Source organism: Cupressus sempervirens, chromosome 7 (assembly GCF_028749045.1).
Source record: "Cupressus sempervirens isolate cs-2001-9-10 chromosome 7, ASM2874904v1, whole genome shotgun sequence".
Taxonomy (NCBI): Eukaryota; Viridiplantae; Streptophyta; class Pinopsida; order Cupressales; family Cupressaceae; genus Cupressus; species Cupressus sempervirens.
The window spans coordinates 287,376,002-287,394,198 of record NC_143124.1 but is presented as its reverse complement, the minus strand read 5'-3'; the positions used below and the strand labels follow the sequence as shown (position 1 = coordinate 287,394,198).

The following is an 18,197-nucleotide window of genomic DNA, read 5'->3' as shown; positions in this document are numbered from 1 at the left end:
GAACACAGAACAGACATAAGGCGTGGCATGATAAGCATCTGAAACTCAACAGGTTTCAGTCAAGGTAGTTGGTACTCAAGTACGACGGTCGGAATGAAATCAAACCAAGAAATTTTAAGGTTAGATGGCTCAGACCATACCAGATCCGGGAGGTCGGCGACAATGGAGTAATAAAATTGTGGACCTTGGATGGGCAAGAAGTGCCTCAGGCAATGAACGGATCCAAATTGAGGTTATACCACAGAAGGAAGAGTTTGTCGTCGTTAAAGAATGACCAAGTTCGACAGTCTCCCTCGTCATCACAGGTGGGCAAGATCGGGAGGGAAAATTGGGTAGCTGTAAAAGAAAAAGAAAAAAAATTGAAAAAAAAAACAAAAAAAAAGTAGGGAACGGAAGAGTTTCCGCAAGCACAACCCGTGGACTGTTGCTCTGCAGGATGGCTGTCCCGTGGACACCTGTCCTGTGGGTAGTTCCACGGACCCCTCCCCGCGGGTGTTTTCTCCCATGCCTAGCCTTTTTCCACGAGTTTTTTGTTGTTTTCCACGGGTGCTACTTTCTTACCTTCCGTGTACTCCCTGTCTTTTCTTCCCGCTAACCCTCTTACTTCCACGAATTGTGATGTTCTCCACGGACATCTTTTCTTGCGAACATCTTTTATTGGCACTTCTCTCCACGGCTTTAATTGCCCTCCGCTGACTACCTTAATCCCCATGGATTGACTTTGTTTTTTGGACAGGCTTGGAGCTTCTTCTTCCGTGGATAGTTTGACAGCAGCTATCCCCCACGGGTTTATTCCTTCTGTGGATGTTGTCTTCCCATGAGTCAACTCTTGCTTCCGGCTTATCTTTGCCTATAACACAAGCTACAAGCTCCCAAAGAGTGGATTCTTATGTGGATGAATTTGGCCTTGGCTGCTCAAGACTCGATTTTGTTGGTGTTTGCTTGTGTTGTTAAAATGTCAAGGCTTTCCGCGTGACTGCAATAACCATGGGTTATTTGAATGTATGAGGTGTTCAAAAGCAGTGTTATTACTAGATTGATCACATTGTTGTTCAATCTACCGCACTCAATGTATTTTTTTTTAATCCAATTCAATGGGGAGAGAAATCCTTTTAGAAGACAACTCAGCTGTTCCCTCGAGTGTCTCCACGTCATAAGAGGCTTTCCACGGGCCTTTCTCCGTGCATTCACTCTTCTCTATGGGGGTACAAGTTTTGTTGCCGTATGTACGAGAAGATTACTAGACTAAAATCGAGTGCAAGGAAAGACATAGACAACGGAACAATATCTTTAAAGGCAAGGAAGAAGCCATTATTGCATGGAATCGATAGGCAAATGGAAGCAGTGGAAGAGTTAGCTGAAGGCAAGTATGCAGAAGAATGCAAGGGTTTTAGCATCGGGAATCCGAGTTGCAGGGCCATCCGGTTCCAACAGCAAGAAACAGAAAGTCAGGGAGGAACTCACTCATCTCACCGTCCAATTTGAGGGTCTCAATAGCAACGAATGCCAGAAATGGTAGCAGGAAACTCCGAACGCTGACCTCGTTAAGAAAATTTTGGTACGGCACAGGTGCATTGGACCATCTAGTTTTTAGTTTTTTCTATCTGATTATTTGAATCAATTTTGTGGACCATGATAGAAGCATATAATCGGCACAACAAAATGAGCAGATTTTTCTATAAAAAGCATCGGATGACAGTTTCTTTTAAGCCTAGGGATTTCCCGAGGATTTTTGGCATCCCTGGTCTTGGAGGTAAGAAGGTAGAAATTAAGAATCACAAGCTCTCTCAAGAATGGAAGGAACATTGGATTCAATTATTGGGTCGCGATCTTACACCCAATAAGATGAAGTCGGTAATAAAGGGGTCTAAATGCAAAGGACTTCGGCGGGATCTTATTTGGGAAAGCCACTGGAGGTGTATTATGGACGTTATTAAGAGCAAGCTGACAGGGGCAACTCGGGTTTCAGATATAGCGTTGCCGCAAATAGTATTCATGAATGGCACAGTGTACGATTGGGCCACAGTTCTTGCTGATAGGATGGAGGAGTTCATGACACTCCAGCACCGCACATTCTTTATGCCACATCATGCAATTGGCTTATTTTTGGAGGCAGTGGTTAATTAGATACCCATGGATGATTTTGAGGCACCACCTCGGGGAAGCTGGCACAGGGAGAGCCTCCGATATTTTATTGGCGACATCTGGACAAGGGTGGGACAGCAGCGGGACAGAAGAAGGATTTTGGGGACACTGACAGTGGATTTCAGGAGAATTCGAAGAGCAGCGGAGTGGAGTATGAGGAAGAGAGTATTTTCGCGGAGGTTGGCAGCGAACCAGCAGATAATGAGCCCACATTTTTCACCTCGCCACAGTTGTCAACTTCGGCGCACTTGTCCGCTTCCACTTCACACATTCCTCCCTTTGGTCAACGTCATGCACTGGTCGTGATGACCCCACCGACGGTAGTAGATGTCCCATGAGCAGTGGCTGAGGGTGTCCCACTGGCACCAGATGTTGTTGCACCGACGACCACTCCAGGTGTTACTTTCTCCACAGCCTTAGCAGATGTTCCAATTGCACCAATGGAGCCAATATCGCAAAAGGTAGAGTTGCCAGCGCCGGAGCCCGAGCCCCAGGTTCGCTTGGATGTGATTGACTATGATGCAGTTGTCACCATTTTGTCTTCCTTGTTAGCAGCTGCCGAGCCAGTACAGACAGTCCAGTCAACCGAACCAGCACAGCACGAAGAGAGGATGGAGCCCGCATAGTTAGAGTAATCGGAGGTGATGGATAGAGTCAGTGCTTTCTTGAGACAGCAGTTTCGACTCATCCCTACCGAGGTTGGTCCGTCCATCCAGTCCCCCAGGCACCTAGGAGTATCAGCTACAATCTTAGAGCCTCAGGAGGTGGGGGTGCCACAGGTCCAGGTTGCGCCGAGAGTAGAGGAGGCCGCACTGGATATGGGTATGGTCCCCATAGATGAGGAAGAGAATAGTGATGCCGAGTGGACGATGGAGGGTTTTGCAAAGGAAGATTATGGGCTGGATGAGGACAGGTGCATGGACTACCTCAGGGCTATGAAGGTTGTGCTAAAGAAGGGACATGATGTAGCATTGCAGGCTATGACTCGACAGAGGGAGTGTCATTTGGTTCGCGCTTACATCAAGGGGATTTGTCCGCAGCGGTTCCGTTCATGTTTTGAGGAGTAAGGTTGGCCAACAGTTCAGACACTGGAGATGTTGGCAGATTGGGCCAGTGAGCCAAAGTTGGAGCCGTGCAACACTCCATTGGAGAAGCTAGCGCATGATAGAATAGGATAAAAAAGCCATAGAAGACAAGGCCATGATAGAATAGGATAAAAAAATTCTAGTAAACAGACTAGAAGAAAAGTCAACAGAGCTATGCAGGATCTCCAACATGCAATTGGATACACTAAGCCAGATGATGAATGTTCACCATGAGATAAATGTCAAAGACATTGAGATAACCACATTAAAATTGCAGAACGAACAACTACAAAGTGACTTGAAAAGAGAAAAAAGAAATCATTGAAAGCTTCAACAAGCCTAATGAAGCCACCAAGTACTTTGAGCATAATACTAAGATCCCCTAGATCTAACAATGATACAACAAGATTAGGCTACACAAGCACTGAAGAAGGAGAATCATCTAGAGTTGCTGAAGAAAGAGACATCAAAGATAAGAATTCTAAGCCCACTTGTCATAATTGTGGTAAGAAAGGACATATTGCTAATGTGTGCAGGAGCAAGAATACAAATCAGAATGCTAAGCCTAATAATATGACTCATTTTCATAAGTGTAACAAACAAGGACATCAGGCACATGAATGTAGAACAAGGACCATGCATGCACCAAGATTTGAAAGATACTGCTACAACTGTCAGAAGTATGGACATAGAGCCTTTGAATGCAGATCCAAATCTATGTGGTCATCAAACAAGTCAACAAAGGTAAGAACATATAGAAACTCTTACAATTGGGATTACAATGCAAGACATAGCTGTCACTATTGTTAGGAATATGGACATATCCCTGAAAATTGCATCGAGACATATTTCAGTGGAAACTACAAGAGATGGCTGAGCCAAACTACATGTTTTAGCTACTTAAAGATTGGTCACATCAATAAGTATTGTCCAATTAGGTCAAAGGTACCAAGTTGTGAATTTGATAAAGGCAAAAGCAAGGCAGATGTTGAACACATCAGGAATGAGATGAACAAGACATGGAAGAAGAAAGATGGTTGCAATACATCAAATGGAGAAAGGATCACTTCACCCAATGGGTCAGGTGGTCACACCTCATCAAACTAAGCAAACAAGAGGTCTGTTGGACTGACACTCAAAGTGTTATATCATACATCAATTCCAAAAGAAAATAGCACTAAAAAGAATGGACTAGCATGAATAAAGATGCAAGATGTTATGAAAAATTCAAGGTTAAATCTTCAAGTTTTCATGTTGTTGCCAAGCATAAAATGTTCTCTATGTATGCTGAGTGGAATACTAGTTAATGCCGAGCTGCCAAACTGAGTTAGTTGATGCCGAGCCTGTAGTAGCTGCTGAGTGATGGTCATATCAATAGATGCCGAGTGGATTAGAAATTGCGTTGATGTCAAGTTTACAGTTGTACAAGCACCAAGCGTTAAATGCAAAGTTTTGAAGGGTATATGGTCAATTTTCTGTTCATTATTCATCATTTCGAATTCAAGCAAGAGCAAGAGGAGCGAAAGGCGACTCAGAAACTCGTTCAAAGCATTTGTGAAGATATCAGTGACAATTTCACTCCAGTTCTTCGAATTTCCAAGGTATGTATCATAAGTCGAGCTATGCAGTTTGCATTTACATAAACCCTAGTTTGTCAAATGGCATCTAGTTCAAGGAATGTAGAAGGGAAAGAGGTTTTGAATGTGCAACTTGTCAGCAACAAGGTTAAACAACCTATATTCAAAGCCATCCCTGACATAGTGTATATGCAAGACCCCTTAGGCTCACTTTTGATGATCCTGCCCAAAGTGATTATGATTCAAGATGTTAGAAAATGCTACAATTGCAAGATAGGAGGAATAGGTGATATGGAAATTAGAGAAGCCTACAACAAATTATGTGAAAATGACATCTTGAAGGAAGAATTCAAAATTGTTGAAAGGAAGGGTTTGACATGTGCCCTAGGTTTTCCAAGCGTATTCAAAACTGAATGGATTAAGATAGTATTGAGCCAAATACACGACGGATCCTTGTGGCTAGAAGATGGACCGATTAAAATTTCAAAGAGGATAATTCATAGGGTAATTGGCTGCCCAACCCTAGATTGGCCAAAGACTCTGCGGAGTGATTCCAAAGAGGTAATAGAGAAGAATATAGGAGCAAAGTGGAACAAACGAGGAATGACAATAAACACTATCACTGATCCATTACTGGATTTTTCCATTAGGGTAATTTCACATAAGTTCTATCAGTCAAGCAAGTTGAATAGTGTACCCTATATTGTAGTGAATGTGGGATACAAAATTGTGAAGAAAGATCATACTTATGATCTAGCTGAACTTCAATTGCAACAATTAATGGAAAACCTTGGAGCAATTAGGAAGACCAAGAGTGCACAGTGCAAATCTGGAGCAATAATTGTATGTATATTTTTCTATGTACAAAATACATTCCCATCCTTTGGCACTGTAGGATGGAAGAAAAACAAGTTAGTAGCTGTTCAAATCAATGAATACATTGAACAAATGGGAGAAAATTTTGAAACATTGATGATAAGCTACTTTGAGGACTTTAAGAAATCAATGAAGCAAAGAATGAGGATACCTGTTTCACTGGTTGAGCAACACTATAATGATGTATGTTTTCTAGTTGATGTTGATTACACCTTCATACAGGCTGCTATACCAAGGGTCAGATGGCTAAGACCACTTGGTTATGAAATCAATGTTGATGAAGCATCTGCAACAATCACAACACTCCTAGTAGAGGAGATTGATAAAAGTGCAAAAATGTTTGGCAATTATGATGTGATGAAGTCAAGGATTGAGATGGAGTTAAAAACTGCCTCCACATTGAGAAAGAGAGATAAGCTGGTAAAGAATCTTAAGGCTAAATATGGTAAAGGTGCAAGTGAGGAAGAAGAGCAAAATGATGAAGAGGATGAAGAAGAAGAGCAGGAACAAACCCAAGAACCTCTTACATTAACCCAAGGCTTGGGAGAGGACAAGGATGAAGAAGAAATAGAAGGTGCCGAGGAAGAAGTCGAGGAAGCACCAGCACATGCTGAGCCAAAGAAGAGAAAGGCCAAGGCACAGCCTGTGGCAAAGACTAAGGCAAAGAAAATTGCAAAGCCAAGCCCAGCCAAGCCTACTGCCCCTACCACCAAAGCCAACACACGTGCAAGCACACAGAAGACCAAGGAAAAGACTAAGGCTACAGAACAAGGAGGCCAAGCGCAAAAGAAACAGAGTAGAAAGTATATTGCACAACCTGACACAGATGAAGAGAAAACTGAATCTGAAGACACAGGCCAATTCAGATTGGTAAGTCACAAACCACTTTCTGATCATGAAAATATCTATGGAAGTGTCAGAAATAATGCAGACTTATTTGGTTTGAAAAATACTGATTTTTGAAAAACTTGGAAGAGAAGAGAAGAACTTAGTGGAAGAGACAGTATATGCAATGATGTCCAAATTCAAGAACACTCCACTTGAATTTGACAACACTCTACCAAAGTGTCTATATAACATTGTTGAACAAAAGTGGAATTACTGTTTAAATTTAGAAAAACAGATAAGAGAATCCACTTTAGCCCAAGTAATGCCAGAGTTGACAAAAGGGTAGATTGCCAAAGCAAATAAGAAATATGGAGGAAGGTTTACACCTAAGTATAGAGCCTTCAGCATTCTTCAGAATAACATTGAAGATGTTGTAAAGAAATCTACCCAAATGTGGAAATTGATTTATGGATTGACAACTATCAAAAAAGGAGAAGAGGATCCCTTTGAGGTTAGGAATAACAATGGTGACGAAGATGATGACTAGGAGGATGACAAAGAAAAAGATAATACTATTGAGGAGGAGACTCATAAGATGGATATTGACATGGCAACAATTGAACAGCGGCAAGAAGAACAAAGTGTGCAAGACACACAAATGCTGAGTGTCAGTCCTCCTCATGACACAAGTATACCTGCAAAAACCATAAATGTTAAGGATGTCTCTGATGTTTCAACTCAAAAGATCAATCCTTTAACCATAGAAGATTTGAAAAAGATATTAGATCAATTTACCCTAAAAGAAAATTCATGTCAAAATCTAGTATTGGTTAGTGTAAATGAACTTCAAGAGGTAGTAGCTGATATCACAAGGGATAAGGTGAATACACAAGAACCACCTTCTGCCATCCCTTCAGTTACTAGTGATCAACCTTTGATCCAAACATCAACAGGCACATCTATTAAGGTTGACACAAGTGTTAAAGTAGATATAGTTGAACAGAGGCAGATTGTAGACAAAGAGACTACAGCAGAGCAAGCACGACAGATAGATTCATCTGTACCTGAAGAACAAGATCAAGATGCAAGTCATGTTATTGAGCAAGACAAACCTGAAGAGAGTGAGGAAACACCGAAGGTGAAGGAACATGAGGCCATCCAAGCATTGATAACTCTACCAACATCTGACTCTTCACCTACCAAAGTCCTTCAAAAGCTGAGCACGGAAGCTACACTCCTGCAAATCTCAGTGCCAGGCTCAAGTTCTTCTAAAGTTGAAAAGGTAATTCACTATGGAGATGTAACTTTGTATGAAGAAATAGTGATTCCTAAATTTGACTATGCAACAATGACATTAGAGCAAATAGGTATTTTGCAACAAGCCTTAGAGAAAAAGAAGCATCAAGATATACTCAGGAAGGAGTATGGGCAGAAGCAAGCTCTCCAAGAAATTAAAGACATCTTTTAGATGCATTCAGCTTGCCACCTCCTGAAGAAACCAAGCTACTACTGGAACAACTATCAGATATTGTGGAAAAGGTTAATAATGAAGACCTAGATACAAATGCTAAACTTTTAGAATGGTCTTAGAGAAAGTTTCAAGGGAAAGTAAATGAAAAGATATCTAGTGAGATAGCGCAGTCACAAGTTGCATTGGCAACAAAGATTGAAGATGTGAAGAAGGTAATTGAGAAAGTATTCTCATTGTACACCAAATTGTGTGATCCCACACTCTTCACTCAAGAAACCAGACATAGAATTCTGAGCCTAGAGAGGAATCTAAACATATAAGTTATATAGCTACCTCAAAACCCAACTCAAAGTGAGAAGCACTTTCACACATTGCTTCAATCATAGAGTTAATTAGCTGTGTTAATAGCAAAAGAGGCTAATATAAGAGCCAAGTTGACAAATATTCAAGCCTCCCTTACCCCACACATGGAAATTCTCCATAAAGAGCTAGGCTATGCAGAAACTTTATTGAAGAAAGACCCCAATCTACACTAGATAGCCTAGTACACCTTGTAGCAGAGCTAGCTATCCAACTTAAGTCATTGGATGTTGCATGTAACAACTGGGATGCAGCTCCAAAAATCATAATGGAAGTCCATTAATTCTTTTTGGACAAATATACTATAAGTGTATGGCCCATTTGACATGAGTGTCAAAAATGGGGAGATAAAAGAAGAAAAGGGGAGATAAAAGAAAACAATAGATAAAGCAAGGGGGAGAATAACCAAAGGTGAGATATCCATGAAAGGAGATATAAGGAGAAATAAAGAAAAAGGGAGAACACACCAAAGTAGGAAAAGACCAGAGAAAGGATAGAAACAGAACATATTAGATAAAAGAGTATAAGTGCATTGAAGTCAAAGAGTATCAGCAAAGGCAAATCTACTTAGAATGGAGCACAAATTTTGGATACAAAACAGACACATTAACTCAGGGGGAGTTATAACTTTTGAAGTATACAGGTTATTGCAAAATTTTGAAAATTTTGAAGTTTTGTATACAAACCGAGTCATGGATATGTTATACTCGAGAAGATTAGATTGATTATGTATATTCAAATGTTTTTGACACTCATGTCAAAGGGGGAGATTGTTGATCTCAGATTGGTTTTGACAAGTGAGTGTCAACACACTTGAGCCATATACTTAGTTCACGCCGAACTAGTAATGCATGCCAAGTACAACATGAAAATATTAGACCATGCCAAGTTACAATGAGTGTCGAGTCACTCAAGTGTCAAGTAGATAGACCATGCCGAGTAATTCAAGTGTCGAGTAGACAATAGATGCCGAGCAGTTCAAGTGTCGGGTCAGAAACAGAAATACAATGTATGCCAACCAACACAGATGTAATGCCCCGCCCGGAGATCCTTGGAATCAAGGATTCAAATCAAGCCAAGATATATTTTTTTTTTTTACAAGTATGAATGCACAAGACAACATCATACAAGGATCACAAAGATCGCAACGAAAGACTTCAACACAATCCCGGCAACCAACGAATCTCCAAATGCCACTACCAAACTGACACACACAACCAAAGCCAACAGGGACAACACACATGAGGGCACAAGAAACAACCACTCATCAACAAAACACCAAGCTGGGGTAATATGCAAAATCTCGAAATTTGGCTAAGCCTGAAATCCTGAAGCCCTGAAAATTGGCTAAGTCTAGATTTTTGAAGCCCTGAAATTTCCTAGAATCCATAACTTATCTCTGAGAGGTCTGAAACCTATCTCAAACGATTTGTCGCATATATTAAAATATATCTTAAGTACTTAAACGATATATTTTAAACCCCGAAGGACAACAACAGAAACCCAAAAACTGAATTTCAAAAGAAACCTCCTGAATTCAAAATGCAACAACATAGGCTCGAAGAACGCCCAAAAGGGTATCCAAAACCACTCTCAAAAAGATCGGATCACAAAGAAAAGTGCCCGCTAATGGCACGCGCAGGTTTTTCACAAAACCCGTGCGACACTTTTTACTAAGGGAGGGTGATCCTTCTCTTTAAGGCGTGCGACACTCTTCTAGTGTCGTACAACATTTCTCAAGAAGGCATGCGACACTTTTCAGAATCGTACGACATTTCTCAAGAAGGCGTGTGACACTCTTCCAGTGTCGTACGACATTTCTCAAGAAGCTGTGCGATACTTTACAGTGTCGTACGACATAGTTTGCATGGGCGTGCGATACTTTTCAAAGTGTCGCACCATGCTGAACAAATGTCGCCCATAGAAACACGAAAACACTCCCAGAAGCAAAAAGGACCAAAATAGAGCAAAGAACCTCCACACCAGGGAGTACCGGATCCACAAAGGCTCGAGGAATGAACACTCGAGTGCAAGAACAACACAGAATGAAGAACATCTATCCATCTAAACCATGAAAGAAAAGCACATACTTAAATAAACATCGCAAAGAACAAAAGCAACATCGCAATGAACAGAAATACATCTCAGGAACAAAACAACCAAACTAAGTACGCGGTTCCTCCCAACCGTCAATAGCATCATAAGACCATCGTGGGTCCTAGCCATCCCCCGCGCGTAACATCCCGAGCCACCGACCAGATCGTCAATACTGTCGTAATAGGGATGTCACTACTAAAACATGCATAAAAACAGCATAAGAAAATCTAACATGCTAGTGATAACGCATAAGATAATCCTACAGTAGATAACATCACCTATCACATGCTAAGCAGCAATAAGCAACAGATATGCTAATAGAACAATTCACAGCATCTAATCATATGCTAAACATCATAATAAGGGAATGCGTCAAATAAAATAACATCATCTAAACATGATATACAAGCATCCCAATGAAAGCATAAATCACAAGAAAGCATACTCCGGAACCCGAAGTACCAAGTGAAGACATCCAGCAATGGTCGCACTAGGACAAAAGATTGTCTCTGTACACCGATCCCTAGCAGTGGTGAAGGTAGCTACGCCTCCCAACCACGTGGCACCCATAGGTCCACACCCACCGTGCTGATGGAGATAATGATCCAACCACAAACACACATAAAACACAACATCCATGGCTAACACTCACGCCAGACAGTATGATGGCTGAACCAAGAACCTAAGACAATGCAAGGAGTACAGGTCCTGGTCAGACACTCAAAAGGCTACTAAGTAGGGGCTGACATCCTGGAGAGTCGCTTGGCATCCAAAAGCCCAAGCTCGGATCACGTGTGGCAACACTCTCAAGGGACTCCCTTGGAACCATCACACGAAAGTAGATCTTTTCATTATCTTTAGTTTTATTAATTCTCACAATTTTATTTAGTTATCACTTACTTAAAACTTCTTATCCTCCGTCAACCTCCGGCGCCATATGCCGAGCTGCGAGATAGAAGCCCCCTCCAGATGCTACCCTACCCTACCCATGCTCATCCAACGATGAGTGCCCGTAGGCATGCAAATTCCCAACCCAACCCCAATGATCAAAACTTCCAGAAAAGACATGGAAGGTCGAGACTCGCAAGTCCCCCGACAAACGTACGCGCACGTACTCGTGTGTGGCACACCACCATCACGAAGATCATAACACAAGGACAGGAATGAGAACACAATGCAAAGAAAACACCCAACCGAAAGCAACACGGGAAGGACGGATTCTACACGAATCCCAAAGCCAATAAAATCGTACATCATAAAATCACTCAACCAGCCTCAATCCGTGAGTATGGATTCTACACGAATCCCAATGATGTAACAAGACCAAAAGTCATGAACTTACTCAACCGGCCTCAATCCGAGAGTATGGATTCTACACGAATCCCAATGATGTAACAAGACCAAACATCATGAACTCGCTCAATCGACCTCACTCCGAGAGCATGGATTCTACACGAATCCTAGCGTTCATGAAACAGAAGCAAAGGTCCAACAAAAGCATAACAAATATAAAATCACTCAACCGAACACGTCGGGAGTACAGATGCAACACGCATCCCAATGCAACATAAAAGTACTAAAGTGGTCTGACTGATATCCAAACGGATCATCAAGGTCCACGACCCACATTGTGCCAAGAAAACCCGAAAAAACAGGGCGGCACGCAAAACGAGGTAAAAACCCCAAAAAATTGGAAAACTTCAAAATTAAAACCCATTTGGCCTTTGGGTTCAAAAACCCCAAAAATCCAAAAATAAATGAAATCGGACACCGTATGCCAAAACGGCCAGCATAACAGCGTAAAATCCCAAACCCTCATCTCAAAAAACAGAGAAATGTTCATACCCGCCCAACCGGGTAGAACTAGCATACAGAAACGGAGGGGAACACTAGTTCTCAGCCTCCAAACAAACGGCTACCAAAAACAGAAGCAGAAACGGAGCAGAACCAATAAAACGGGAAAGCCCTACCTCACAGCCAAAAGGGCAAAACGGGAATCTGAACCATAAAATAAATATCTCGCAGAAGTAGCTGAAAATCGCGGCAATCCAAGGTTTCTCCAAGCTGGATCCAACGAGCCCAACCTCGCGATGATCCCACGCCCGTAGCTCCCACAACGAACAAAACAGTAAATCCTCATGAAGAGGATTTTGGGTTTTACTCTCCAACTTTCCAATTCAAAAGTGAGAAGTGAGGAATTAAATTCCTTTTTGGATATTTATTCACTTTTTGGGTGAATAATCGATTAGGGCATTTAACCAGCCAATCCAGTTAAAACCCAAATCGATCCAAACGAAAACAGGCTATTCCTATAAATAGGAATTCATCTATGGCAAAGCTGCCAGAAATTAAAATAAATCAATTTAAAAAGCCCAAAAATCCAAAAACACATAAACCTCCTTAATAACTTTTCGCAACAATGCGAACCTCTAAATGCACAGACACGCTTACTGGTCTAATCACATAATGCAAATGAGTTCGGATTTAATAATCACCGAAAGGTTTAAATTAAACATTTTAATAAAGGATACGTCGACCATACAAGGACAACATTGGTAAAATATGAAAGGCTGAATCACTAACTCCATGTGCCACTGCCAGGGATATAATCCTGCACACTAAACAACACGATCAAGTGCAATTGCATATAATAACATAGCCGAAGCAATAATGCGTTAAATCACCTAATTTAACCATTTATTTAATTATATTAAAATAATCTATTTACATCACTCACGTTCGCAAAAGGCATAGCAACGCAGGAATGAAGTGAATAACCATAGCATTAAATCCATCACATAACAAAATCAGAGGTATGTCCAAATACCAAATAACCAGATAACATCACAAAACACACTGTCATCTCAAAATAGCATCATCATGCAATATGATTAACTGAACAGCATAGTAGTCTAATGTCTATGATACTGGAATCAAAGAGTAACATTTGACCCTCAGGTCATCTCAAATGTAAACATAACACGAGAACAGATATCTCTCAGAGCAAAATAAAACAAGGTAAATGTCTGCAGCACATAACCAAAGAATCCAACAAGAATAATCCATTCTAATTACTTAAGCATTTAATAATGATTGATTACTCTGCATTAAAAGGCATTAAAAACACATAAGCAAACTCAGTCATAAACATGACTAACCACTGCTACAGGAACCTAGTCCCATGTAGCATGGTAAAAAGTACACAGTGCAATCTCTGCACACATCTCAGGGTAATCACGGAACAACCTCATGATACCACATCAATCCTGGTAACCACTGGCACAAACCTCAATGAACCAAAAATCACATCATAATCTCAAAGACCAGTCAAAAGCATAATCAAAGCAACTGATATAGAAACATAAATCTAAACACCTCAACGGTGTAGACCACTCAGGGTCACAATCATGATCCATCACAACAAAAGATCAGCAAGGGTGCATCCATCAGGACGACTTACTTAGTTCACGCCGAACTAGTAATGCATGCCAAGTACAACATGAAAATATTAGACCATGCCAAGTTACAATGAGTGTCGAGTCACTCAAGTGTCGAGTAGATAGACCATGCCGAGTAATTCAAGTGTCGAGTAGACAATAGATGCCGAGCAGTTCAAGTGTCGGGTCAGAAACAGAAATACAATGTATGCCAACCAACACAGATTGGACATATTTGTTTGTAATGGCACAAACAATTATGTAAACCATTTCCAAGCCGACCAAAGGATAGATTACGATCTTTTGGATATAAGGACGAATCTATATGTAGAATCCCTATGCAATCACATGCAGCCAATCAAAAAATAGGAAGGTTCAAACGGCTATATAGATGAATCTCCACCATAGATTCATACCTAACCCTAAGCCACCAAAGTCTTTTTAAGGAAGACGAAGCTCTAAACTTTAGAGATGTCACAAAAGGTTATAGGAAGGTAACAAGGGGTGAATGACAGAGTTAAAGAAGCGAACAAGAGAGTCTGCAGAGCATTCAAGGTAACTTAGTAATGAGAGTGAATTGAAGAATCAGTTAGAGGAGAACAAAGGATAGAGAAGGATACAACATTGATACATCTGATCATAATGGATCAAGAAGGACATTGTGTGGATTTGATCTTTGATCAGGAAATCCAATGTCAATCACAAGATATATGCTGAGACATTCTAACAGGTGATTTCAATTAAATCTCCTAGGCGGAGTAGTCCTAACAAGCTATACTAAATCCTTTAACAGGGTGGCATTCTGAGTGAATGACCTAAAGTCCTCTAACCAGGCACACTTCTAACAAGGTGTTGAAATCCTCTAACAAGGTGGGACTTAACAATTTTTGTAAGCCTTTAACAGGGCAAGCCTTTCACAGGGCAGATCGTGATGCATGGTCAAACCATTGTAAGCTTAATTGACTACACTTTATTGTTGTAGGAGTAAAGATTTGTCGGTGTCATCCCCACCCCAGTTCTACCTTCTCATTTGGAGGGTTTCTAGGTGACCATATCTAGTGTTATGTGTGTTTGATTGCTTATATGTCTAAGATGCATTTAATTTACATGTTATTTCAGTATGTTAATGCATGTGATGTTTGAATGATAAAAGTTTTAGAGGTGAAGGTTTACACTTCTAATTCACCCCGCCCCCCCCCCCCCCCCCCCCCCCCCCCCCCCCCACCCCCCCCCCCCCCAGAAGTTTACTCCTTTCCTACTTGTAATTCCAACACGAATCATGTGCTTTGTGATCTATTTGCAGCCCAAAGTGTTTCATAAGGAAATAATGATGAGATATAAACCGCATTTTTGTGTAAATAACTTCAAACCATTTGACTTCTAGGACTCACGCATGAGTGCATTCTACATGTTGCTCTACTTTGAGCATGTCATCTATAGAAAATAAACTTGTCAAACATTACATCACAATGCCAAACTTAAATTTTTATATCAATATGTTTAAGAAACATTAAAATATTGTTTCTAGGCGGGTTTAACCCCACTGCTTGTGGTTGTTGTAGTAGGTCGCTGCCCACCCAACGTCAATGCTACTAAGACCAGTGGTTGTCATTGTCAATATTGCTAGGCATGCCACTTATATATATATATATATATATATTATGATAATTCAAATTAAATTTGTTTTAATAATTATAAAAAATTTAGCAAAACAAAATATTTATAAAAAATTTATAAATTTAGTTTTTTTTATATTGGGGTTTCAATTGGTATATCAAGGAAGAAGGCATTATGGTTTGAAAGTTGCTCATCTTATTCTTTTTGGGGTTTTCTTTATTCTGGTCTTAGCTTTTGTCCTAAAGTTCTTGCATCTCCCTTCGTCCTGACTCTCAACCTTTTGTCCTTTAGTCTTCTAGCTTACAATGATCCCTTCGTGTCTTTATGGGTTCAACAGGTTTTTGGGCTCTTTCTATGGCATTCAAGGGGTTCCCTGTGTTTTTTCTTCTTAGCCCTTTCCTTCCCTTCTATATGTCCTCTTAGCTCGTCTATCAAAGCTTAGCTAGTCTTTCTATTGGTTCATATCCTTTGACTCCTCAACTTGGATACAGAATGTAAATATGTAAATATAAATGAAAGGATAGTTTTATACACATTTTTTGACACTTTAATATGGGTTCAAATTCATCATTATTTGGTTTGGAATTCGTTTATTCTCTTAAATTAGCATGATACACTATATGCTCTATTATGAATTAAATTTTAGATTTATTAAGATCTTTAGAAGAATGGGCTTTGGCTCAAGGAAACTTATTTAGTTCATTCTTATTAATTTCCCCAAATTGTCAAATGGTTTGGAATATGAGATACTGGAATATGGGTAAATTTGATTTTAAGATCTGGACTTTTGAATTGGGTTTGTGTTTTGAATGTTTACTGATCATTAGGTCCCCTCCTTTTCTTCTTTTTTTCTTGTTGCTTTTAGTTTTTGTCCTTTCTTTTTTTCCTTATTTTGGTTTTGCCTGGTTTCATTCTTGTTTCCTTTTGTATCGCCTCTAGTTTCTTTCTCCTTTGGCTCATTGGTTTCTATCATTTGATCTCTGGTGGTTGTTATTCTCTTTGGTTGGTTGTCCCCTTTTGGGCTTCTGTCTGCTCTATGTTTTGATGCTCTGTATTGTCCTCTTGGGTCTTTTTTTTTTGTCTATGATCTGTTTTCTCTTCCTAAATTTATTTTGCTTTTCCAGAGTTGGCTATAGTCATTTCTATTCCCTATTTTGGCCAGGAGCCTGCTATTCTTAGGTAAAAGGTTTCAAACCTATAAGCATTCAGATTTAAAGTTAAATTTAAATCTTTGAATACAGTGATCTCATTATTCAAAACGGAAAATTGACAAGTAATCTAAATTGTTTCTGTTAAATGTTGTTTCTTTTGCGACTTAGTACTAAAGTAAGGTAGACAGTAAAACGGTATTAGTTAATCCTAGATAAATTCCTGAACAGGACTAAATAATTCAGAGTAAATAATTTCAATTTTGTAAATTCAATTAAGAAGTGGACAATGTGGAAACTCACGCCTAATGGAAAACATTCTATTAAATTAGATCAGAATGGAGTGGGCAATTACCTTCACTCTTATAGAATCCAACCCTTATTAGGATCAGCAAAATCTCTTTATCCAAAATCATCTTGTTGTCGATAACATGAATTAGTAGCATATTATTTGGGCCTTTTTCTCTCTTCCAAGCTCTGAGATCAGATTAAATTTTCAATTAGTTCTGACAATTTATCTAAAAACCAGAGTAATTAAAGGGAATTTCATAACAAACTAAAACTCAAGACAGATATTAATATATTGCTAAAACATACTTTGAGATAATAGAATAATAACTAAAATATAAAAATAGAATGCTGATTATCTGACTTAATAAATGAGATGTCAATAGAAGTTAAATGGAAAAGTTCAGATTTTCAGAAGATATTGCTAAGGGAAGATCGTTTTAGAATTGAAGTTATAGCAAGGAAGAGAGCAAGCTAAATTCACTAATAAATGGGTGATTTAGTATTTCTGAAGTCAAAAATCTCTTTGAATGGTCTAAATGAATACATTAGCTAATAACACAAAACTAAAACTTTCTAAATCAATCAAGTTTAAATTATAGCTAAGGCTTATAAGAATTCTCGATTCAATAAATAAATAACTGATTACAAGAAATGGGATTATCTAAAACATAGCAAGAATTTTCATATGTTTGATTCGTTTTTGTACTAACATTTATTGTGAGCTGCAAGTCTTCTTCGTTCTTGCAGAGATTTAAGAAAGGCTTCTAAGTAAATGTCTGGTACTTGAAGCAAAGAGAGGAGCAAAATCAGGATCATAACTCAACTTGTATGAAAAGTATTCATATAATCACTCAAACAAATCGTAAAGGAAGGAATGCCTTATCAAGACCCCAATTATGATAGGGGCCCATGTATCCAAACTTAAGCTTTTCAAGATGGCGGATTTGCCACTCATCAAGATTTAAAGAACTCGTGTATGTCCCTTTTAATTTTGTATTCTTGTATAGGACTTTGTCCGAAGAAAGACTTGGGGTTTTCTCCTCCATTCTTTCCTACCAATGTCTATTTGAATGAAGACTCTGTAAACCTTTCTATTTATTTATTAATTTAATATAATACATAGGGCCTTGGCCTTTTACCGATCAAAACAAAATATTGATAAGAGGCCAAAGCTGAAAATTATTTTATTAATAAACAAAAGAAAATTACAAATCGGTCTTCATTCAGTGCGGGAACTGATAGTAATAAACAGAGTAAAGAACACA

General features: G+C 39.5%; 1 long non-coding RNA gene across 2 annotated transcripts in view; it reads right to left on the bottom strand.

The window, feature by feature from the left end:
• The window catches only part of LOC149546554 (uncharacterized), a 202,107-nt gene that overhangs the window by 34,933 nt on the left and 148,977 nt on the right, over positions 1-18,197 (bottom strand). The window contains exon 2 of one of the 2 annotated variants that reach the window (XR_016354356.1): positions 16,997-17,118. The exons of the other annotated variant lie outside the window; for it this stretch is intronic. This is a non-coding gene — a long non-coding RNA (uncharacterized LOC149546554). The remainder of the gene's footprint in view (positions 1-16,996; positions 17,119-18,197) is intronic. 2 annotated transcript variants of the gene reach the window in all.